This window comes from Bos grunniens, chromosome 2, assembly GCF_055505025.1.
Source record: "Bos grunniens cultivar Pamir isolate PY7600 chromosome 2, Bosgru_T2T1.0, whole genome shotgun sequence".
NCBI lineage: Eukaryota > Metazoa > Chordata > Mammalia > Artiodactyla > Bovidae > Bos > Bos grunniens.
Window position 1 is genome coordinate 11335843 of NC_141166.1, and position 9804 is coordinate 11345646.

Genomic DNA, 9804 nt, shown 5'->3' on the forward strand with positions numbered 1-9804 from the left:
TGTTGCTTTTAAAATACAGATCAGACCACAGAAGTTCCTTGCTTAAAACACTAATGGCAAAAAATCAAACAAACTAAAAAACCCAACTCAAATGGCTTACTTCCCATTCTGCTTAGAATAAAAAAAATACAATTCAATAATAGCGAAAAATAACTAAATCCAAACCCTTTTCGTGGCTTCGGAAGAGTCGTGGCCCCTACCCACCTCTTAAGTTCCTTTTGGGCCCTCTTCCTCTTCAGTCACACTGCAATCTTTTTCAGTTCCTAGAATACATTGACTTTTTGCCTCAAGATCTTCTTATATGCAGTTTCCTCTTCCTAGAACACTCTTTCCCTTGTTTTCACAGCACTGGCTCCTTTCTATCCTTTACCTGAAGTGCTGCCTCTTCAGAGAAGCCTTCCCTGACCACGTCATCTAAGGAGGTCCCTTTATTCTTGCCCTTAGCACCGAGTTTGTCTCCTTCATGGCAGTTGTCAGAATCTAGAACAGAGTAGTTCTCAGTTCATTGTTGGTTGACTTGGCTCTCTCTTGACCAGATCTGGGCTCTGGCCTCAAGAGATACCTGGCTTCACCCAGGACAGAGATAAGCCGATTCTATGACTCTCATTCATCCATTCAGAATATCCTGGTCATGAGGAATACGGACTCTCTGGGCCCAGACTGCCTGGTCTGTAGATCAGCTCTGCCTCTTTCTAGCTCCATGACTTTGGACAAATTATTTTAGCTTTCTGCGCTTCTGTTTCTTCATCTGTAAAATGGGGGGGGGGTCTACCTTCCAGGAGTCTTGGGAGAAATCAGCGTGCTCGTACCTAGCAAGTGACTTGTGCATATGTACTAGTGACCTGTACATAGTAAGCGCTGTATAAAGTGTTTGCTGTCCTTCTTTCATTCAGCCAATCAAACTCAACTTTCTCCGTCACTAGCCTGTGCCAGGCTGGGTGGTAGAGGCTCGAACAGGAGTCAGGTCCAGTCCTTGCCCTCCATGTGGCACTTGCTCCCCACGATGGGCGCAGGACACAGAGGCCATAGGAGGGGCCTGTTGAACACCCTCTCTCACTGTCATTAGTGGTTGTAGTTCCCATGCTTGCATGTTCCTTTAAATAAATTCTGAAAACTGATATCAAAACTAAAAACCAAGGGCCAGCAAGTAGCTGAGCACTCCTATCCATTTCCCATCCAGCCATCACTCTTGCTCTCGCTTCTGTTTTCAACCATATTGGATTCTGTGGTCAGTTGTGGTGGTGCCCCTTTGCCACACCCCTCACCCCCCAGGGTGCTTGCCTGGAAAGCCCCAGACCTGCAGCAATCAAACTATCTACCTTTTCTGGGTGTGGAGGAGAAAAACACCTGCCAGACAGACAGGGTGACAGCTCCCAGATTCCAAGAACACTAACGAGGCCCAGCGGGCTTCCCGGGCGGTGCTCATGGTAAAGAACCTGCGGGCCCATGCCAGTGACATAAGAGATGTGGGTTCAGTCCTTGAGTCAGGAAGATCTCCTGGAGAAGGGCATAGCAACCCACTCCAGTATTCTTGCCTGGAGAATTCAGAGGAATTCTGAATTCTGGACAGAAGAGCCTGGCGGGCTACAGTCCGCAGGGTTGCATAGAGTCAGACATGACTGAAGTGACTTAGCATGCATGCAACCAAGCCCAGCAATCCTCTGGCACATTTCTTAGTAAGCTGGCCTTGTACATCCACCCAGAGGGCCAGTTCACACCGTTTCTTCTGTCCTCCCCTTCCTTCCTCCACTTGTACTCCACATCCTCACACCTTTTTAGGACTTCACACCTTCTGTGACCTCCTCTCTTGCACCCTGTCTCTCCCTCTCCAAAGAATTAACCTCTCAGCATACAAACAGAAGTTCCCACCCAAAAAAACACACAAAAACCTCCAAACTTTCCCTTGGAAAATGTAGCATTTATCCTGCCTTTCTTTGGAGAGGCTGCTGTTCATTGCTACTTGAAGGAAAGCTTTTCTTTGTAGAAAAATGTCACCTAATATACTGTGAAGAAAGCTGAGCACCGAAGAATTGATGCTTTTGAACTGTGGTGTTGGAGAAGACTCTTGAGAGTCCCTTGGACTGCAAGGAGATCCAACCAGTCCATTCTAAAGGAGATCAGCCCTGGGTGTTCTTTGGAAGGAATGATGCTAAAGCTGAAACTCCAGTAGTACTTTGGCCACCTCATGCGAAGAGTTGCCTCATTGGAAAAGACTCTGATGCTGGGAGGGATTGGGGGCAGGAGGAGAAGGGGACGACAGAGGATGAGATGGCCGGATGGCATCACCGACTCGATGGACGTGAGTCTGAGTGAACTCCAGGAGTTGGTGATGGACAGCGAGGCCCGGCGTGCTGCGATTCATGGGGTCTCAAAGAGTCGGACACGACTGAGCGACTGAACTGAACTGAAGTGAATATACTAGAAGGAATGTGAGAACTAGAAAAACTCCATCTTGTAGCCTCAACTGATAATCGATTTAGGCAAAAACTCTCAGTGATGTTGCATTAGTCACCTCGGTCTGCCATACCAAAGCCATAGATTGTGTGGCTCCAACAACAAGCATTTATTTATCACGGTTCTGGAAGCTAGCAGTTCCAGATCAACGTGGGTTTCTGGTAAGAACCCTCTTCCTGGCTTGCAGATGGCCAGCGTCTCTACATGTCCTCACCTGGCAGAGAGAGAAGGCACTCTCCACTGTCTCTTCTTATAAGGATACGCTTTGGATTAGAGCCCCACCCTTATGGCTTTGGTTATATGAATGCATGCTCAGTGTCTGACTCTTTGAGACCCACCAGGCTCCTCTGTCCATGGGATTCTCCAGGTAAGAATACTAGAGTGGGTTGCCATTTCCTCCTCCAAGGGATCTTCCCAACCCAGGGGTCGAACCCAGGTCTCCTGTGTCTCTTACATTGGCAAGTGGATTCTTTACCACTGTGCCACCTGGGAAGCCCCTTATGGCTTATTTAAGCTTAATTATTTCCATAAGGGCCCTATCTTCAAAGATAGTTACATTGGGGTTCTGGCTTTGACTTAGGAATTTAAACGGAGGCCACAGTTCAGTGCATCGAAGGTACCAAAAACACCAGGTAAAGGGATTTCTTTTGAATTTTTAAAAAATTATTATTTTTTTTGGCTGTGCTGGGTCTTCATAGCTGCATGTGGGCTTTCTCCAGTTGGAGAGAGTAAGGTCTACTCTGGTTGGAGGTGTTCGGCCATCTGGTTGTGGTGGCTTCTCTTGTCTTGGAGCATGGGCTCTAAGGTATGTGGGCTTCAGTAGCTGTGGTGCACGGGGCTTAGTTGCTCTGCAGCGTGTGGGACAGGGATTGAACCCGTGTCCCCTGCATTACCAGGCAGATTCCTAACCACTTGACCATCGCGGAAGTCCCTAAGTGAAAGGTTGTAAAGAACGCAGTGTTCACATAGTGCAGAAGGAGTCCTGCACAGCTGACTGGGCTTTTGCAAAGAGGTTCTCTCTTTTCAATGGAGAGATTTAGTGGACATCCCGTAACTCACCCATAACTCGTGTAAGTTGGCCCTTGTGCCTCCTCCTTCAATAACTGTTAGACAATCACCATCATTATGAAGAATTCTTGTTACAGATGCTTAACCTAAATCCAATCAGGGCTTAGCAAACCATGGGTCAAAGATGGTCTCTGCCTGTTTTTGTGCAGCCCATGAACTGTGAATGGTTTTTACATTAAAAAAAAATATTTTTTTGGTTGTGCTGGGTCTTCATTGCTACATCCAGCTTTTTTCTAGTTGCAGCGAGCAGGGGCTCCTCTTTATTGCTGTGCTCTGGCTTCTCACTGCAGCGATGTCCCTTGTTGACGAGCACAGGCTCTTAGGCATGGGGGCTTCAGTAGTTGTGGTACATGGGCTTAGTTGCCCTGCAGCTTGTGGGATCTTCCCAGACCAGGGATCGAACCGGTGTCCCCTGCATTGCAAGCAGATTCTTAACCACTGGACTACCAGGGAAGTCCCAATTTTTACATTTTTAAATGGTTCCCCCCAAATCAAAGAATAATATTGCGTGACATACGAAAACTGCATTAAATCTCAGTTTCAACATCCTTGAATAAAGTCGCACTGGAACGTAGCCACGCTCCATTTGTGTGCTGTGGACATGCTACAACGGCGGCGCTGAATGCTTGCAACAGAGACTGTATGCGCTGCTGCTGCTGCTGCTGCTAAGTCGCTTCAGTCGTGTCCGACTCTGTGCGACCCCAGAGAGGGCGGCCCACCAGGCTCCGCCATCCCTGGGATTCTCCAGGCAAGAACACTGGAGTGGGTTGCCATTTCCTTCTCCAATGCATGAAAGTGAAAAGTGAAAGTGAAGTCGCTCAGTCGTGTCTGACTCTTAGCGACCCCATGGACTGCAGCCTACCAGGCTCCTCCATCCCTGGGATTTTCCAGGCAAGAGTACTGGAGTGGGGTGCCATTGCCTTCTCTGGTATGCGCTGCAAAGCCCCAAATATTTACTTTCTGCTCCTTTCCAGAAAATGTTTGCCAATCTGTGCTCTCCACCTAACTTCCACTTACAAGTGATACCGGATTTAGAGGAAGAGGATAAACAACACTAGAGGGAACCTTCACACTCAGCTATAATGTGGAATATTCTGGAAGACCACTGACCTGGTCATTTTAAAAACTTGTCTTTTTTTTTTTTAAAGGCAAGATGGGGGTCACTGTGTTATATGAAAAGAGACCAAAGAGACAACATCATTGCCAAATGTAGCATATAAAACTTGGCTAGAGAGTTCTTGGGAAAAACACAGCTATCATGGTGTGTATTGGTCAACGTGTTTTCCTCTCTCCTTCCTAGGCTTTTGGCTCCACTAGGGCAGGGGTTTTGTCCCTAGATCTTCGCAGCATATCAATAGTTCCCAGCACATCAATAGATAGACACTGGTTGAAAATAAGAATGAAAGGAATTTCCCTGGTGGTGCAATGGATAGGAATCTGCCTGCTAATGCAGGAGACACAGCTTTGATCCCTGGTCTGGGAAGATCCCACATGCCTCGGAGTACTACGCCCCTGTGCCATAACTATTGAACTCTCGGTCTAGAGCCCATGGACCATAACTACTGCTGAGCTAGTGGCTGCAACTGTTGAAGCCCACGTGCCCTAAAGCCCATACTCTGCAACAAGAGAAGCCACTGCAGTGGGAAAGCCTGCACACTGCGACGAAGAGTAGACCCCACTTACTGCGTCTAGGCAAAGCAACAAAGACCCAGCGCAGCCACAAATAAAAATAAGTTGAATAAAGGAAGGAATGAACCTTGCTTGAGGGAGAAGAATGACTCCTTAGAGGAGGGAGTGTCTGGTGGGTCTTCAAGCAGAAGTAGGAGATGGCTCACTGCCAAGAACTTTGATAGAGCTGCTCCCCTACCCCAGTGGCTCTGGGCTGATGCTCCTGGAGACCCGGACAACAGAATTCTGACCAGCGGTGCAGCCTCGGGCGGCCGAGTTTCAGTTCAGGAGCAGGAAGAACCACGTTCTCAGAATAGCTCAGCAGCAGAATGGTTGGTCTCAGGAGACACCTGGGTGAGCCACAGAGGGCATCCTCGTGGACTGTCCTCATGTATGGGTAGGGGATGGACCCCCTGGTGATGCACACGAGACCGATTGCCAACCGTTGGCCCAGAGGTCCCCCTGACCGGCAGCCTGTCTCTCCTCTTTTCTTGCCCAGGCTCAGTCTTATAGGCAGGCAGTACTTTTTTCCCCTTCTCTGGCCATTGAGCACTTCTGGTCTGTACTGTGCTAAGTCGCTTCAGTCCTATCCAACTCTTTGCAACCCTATGGACTGTAGCCAGGTTCCTCTGTCCATGGGATTTCCCAGGCAAGAATCCTGGAGTGGGTTGCCAAGCCTGCCAGGCTCTTCTCTTCATGGGATTCTCCAGGCAAGAATACTGGAGTGGGTTGCCATCCCTCCTCCAGGGGATCTTCCCGACCCAGGGATCGAACCCATATCTCTTATGTCTCCTGCATTGGCAGGCAGCTTCTTTACCACTAGCACCACCTGGGAAGGAGGGCTATTGGCATGCTCTGTCTTTTACAGTGGAGAAGGAAATGGCAACCCACTCCAGTACGCAGCAAGTTTTCACCTGGGTAAGAGGCAGGGCCCCTCATGGGCTGTGTGACCTCGAACAAGTGTCTACCCACCTCTGGGCCTCTGTTTCCTGATCTGTACAAGGACAGGGTGGGACAAGATGCCCTATGAGGGCTATTCAACCTCCAGATGTCTGGCTTGGAGTCTAGTCTTCTTGTCTTGTATGGACCAGGGACTCTCAGAGGACAGAAGTGGTCCTGGCTCCAGGAATAGACCTGGTTCGTGAAGGGCAGCGGGGTGTGGTGCTGCTCTGACCTCTTCTTTGTCAAAGGCAGGATGGACCAAAGTTTAGGCCCCATAAATTACTATATTATCTTAGACCATGACTTAACAACTCTAAGCTTTAGTTCTACATCAGTAAAACCAGAACTCCTCATCTTCCAGGATGAGGAGTAAAGGATATGATGTCTTTGAAAGTACCTTGTACATAGCAGGTGTACAACAGGCTGTTAGGAGCCGGAGAGGGATGTCTGAATTGGAGTTTTGGAATCTCTCCTCTATCACTCTATACTTTACCTTCTTCATGCTCATAGACTGGTTGGTGCAGGGAGAAATAATAAATATATTATGTCTATGTCTGATGCAGATCTGGTACATAGTAGGCACTCAATAAATATTTATTAAATGAAAGATTCATTCTCTAACTACTAGTTCACTTGAGCCTTGAAGCAAACTGGTACAGGGCAAGATAAGGGTTATTATCTGGAGACTCTCCTGGTGGTCCAGTGGTTAAGACTGTGCTTGCAATGCAGGGGGCCCGAGTTCGATCCCTGGCCATGGGAATAGATCCCACATGCTCTAAGACCCATCACAACCAAATAAATAAATAAATATTAAAAAAAATAAAAAAGAATCTACCTTTCAGTGCAGAGGACGCGGTTTAATTCCTGGCCAGGGAACTAGGATCCCATATGCCATGGAGCTACTGAGCCCTAGTGCCACAAGTAAGACCCAATGCAGCCAAATAACTAAATATTTTTTTTAAAAGGGATTATTACCTGTTCCAAAGGCTAAGCCACTGAAGCTCAAAGAAGGTAAGTGATTTACCTAAAGTAACACAACAGAGCTGGGCTTGGAACCTAGTTCCTTTCATTTGCTAACCCATAATTAATAGCGCCTTCCATGGGGCCACCTTGTGGTCAGGGACTTGCTAGATTCTGGCTACATTCACATAAGGGTGACCCAGTGGGTGACACTTACATAAGCACAGAAAAGGGCCGGTGGCCCCCCAAACCTTCCTCATGGGCCCCGTTCTGCTCCCTGGTGGGGGGCCACAGTGGGTCACTGTGTTTTTTGAACAGAGGCAACTTGGTCTTGGCCTATCTGCCTTATTATCTTAGACCTATGGAGCCACAGGACAGGTGTCTCAGAGCAGCACGAGGGGGAAACCGGCCAGGTGCTAGGGCTGAACCTGTAGGATTACCCTGGGTGGCTGACCCAGGCAGGGAGCTCCTGACCAGTCAACCAGGCAGGTCAGCAGTGTGCTGTCCCCCAGACCCTGGGTGCCCCTAACCCTTGGGGACTACAATCATGTTTGGTCAGTGGGGCTCTTAACTTGGGCAGAGCCGGGGGAAGATTTCTAGAAGGAGAGTCTGTTTGGCTGGAGGACTGTGAGGAAGCTGGTGGGAGCCTCCTCCCAGAAGGGATACTGACACTGTGCACTACGCGGACGTCCAGGAGCCATATGAGGCCCAGGAGGGCATCGGAACCAGCAGACTGAGTGCCAGAGCAAGAACTACCTTGCAGTGTGTCCTAGGCAGGCCTGGGAGTCCATCTCTGGGGCCAGGCAGAACATTCCAGAGGTTTTGGGCTATAGAGTGGGCTTGGAGTGTTACTGAAGGGGCTGGAAGATCTTCATGGGGGATGGAGATTATAATGAGAGTTAGGACTAAAGTACTCTAGTGGGGTGAGGAGTATTAAGGACGTTGGCATATTGCAGATAGAAAACAAGAGTGCTGAACTTGGAGCACACATTTAAAGTTGAGCTGCAGTTTAAAAGTGGAGTGCAGTTTCAAAGCAAGGGCCGGAGTACTCCAGAGACGACTGGAATATTGTCTGATGCGGAGCGGGTGAGCTACAGGACTTCACCAAGGGCTGGGTTATTTCAGAAGATGCTAGATCAGGGGTCCCCAACCTCTAGGATCTAATGCCTGATGATCTGAGGGTCGAGCTGATGTCATAGAGATAATATGAAATAATTACAGAAATAATCATAGAAATAAAGTGCATAGTAAGTGTAATGTGCTTGAATCACTCTGAAACCATCCTCCCACCCCTGGTCTGTGGAAAAATCGTCTTCTGTGAAACCAGTTCCTGGTGCCAAAAAGGTCGGGGACCTCTGTGCCAGAGTATTATGGGGAGTGAGGAGGATCTACAGTATTTCAGAGAGAAGCTGGAATGTTAGAGAGAAGGTTGAAGTCTTCTGGGGGAGGCTGGATTATTTCAGAGGGATCAGGAGTTCTTCAGAGGCAGCTGAAGTCTTTTCATGGGGTGGACTGGGATATTTCAGAGGTGAGTGAGAATAGTGGTGGAGATGGTGTATGGCCTTGGAGGTTGCCAGAGAACTCCTTCAGCCCTGAGTCTGCAGTCCAACGATTCTGGAGTCCCTGGAAGTCCAGTCTCATGCTCTCTCCTGCCCCTCAGGGCTGGTTATCGAACTCCAGTTCAGCCACACGCAGTCCCTCAGTATGGCCTCCAAGGTGATGCTGGTGACCAGGGCCTTGGGGTCCAATATCCAATTTGCCTCCATGTCGGTGGCACCAAGAAGAAGCCCGTCCTTATGTAGCATCCCACTGGCACCCTGGAGCTTCCAGATAAGGGTCAGGTTAACTTGGCCATCCCTCTGCCTCTGGGCAGGACTCCTTTCCTTTCCTCAGCAACCCTTTCTCAAGTATGGGACTCCTGGTTGAAGTGGGGAGCGTTGCTGAGTACAGACCCTTGCTTCCAAGGGTGTGTCTGCAGTCTACCTGCAGCCCCTCCTGTTTTATGGGGGGCTTGTTTATTTCCTGAGTATAGGAGCCCTCCTGGGGTGGGGGAGGTTACTCTGCCCCAGTGCTCCCTGGTATTTCCTGCAGCCTGTGAGACCCGAGGCCCTTGGGGGCCAGGGTGCTAAGTGAGGCGGTGACGATGGGCGGTGGGCGGAAGAGAGTGGGCCAGTATGGGTGGCTCAGGCCCTCGGGGCACAATTCCTGTTTGCTCCACCATGCGTAGCTTTAGCAACCTACTGGGCTGTCACTTGACAAGTACCAGCTGGACCGTGCCAACAGACGTCCACACAACACACTCGCCTCCCAACAGGTTGTGGCCCCAGCAGGTCACTCAACATAGAGCAGAGGGTCAGACACTTCCCCCGCACCCACCCCCTGCTAGAGTGCCAATGCTTCTATCTCCTGTGTGCACACCGCAGCCACACACACGCTGTGCAACAAGGTGGCACAATGCTCTGGTTTCCGTGTCAGGCCTGGAGCTGGGCTCTCCCCTTTTGGCTTGGGCTGTGTGTACATCAGACTGGAGACCATCCCCAGATGGCCGCAGGCTGAGGCTCCCTGGGAATGGAGAAACCCTGGGAGTGGGTATGCCCCCAGAAGTCCTCCGATCTTCATCAGTATGGGAGGAGGGAACACCAACAATGTCTCAATTCAGCCAGGTTAGCCCACAGGCCTGAAATCCCTACCAGACAAGGGGAAGAAGGGAGG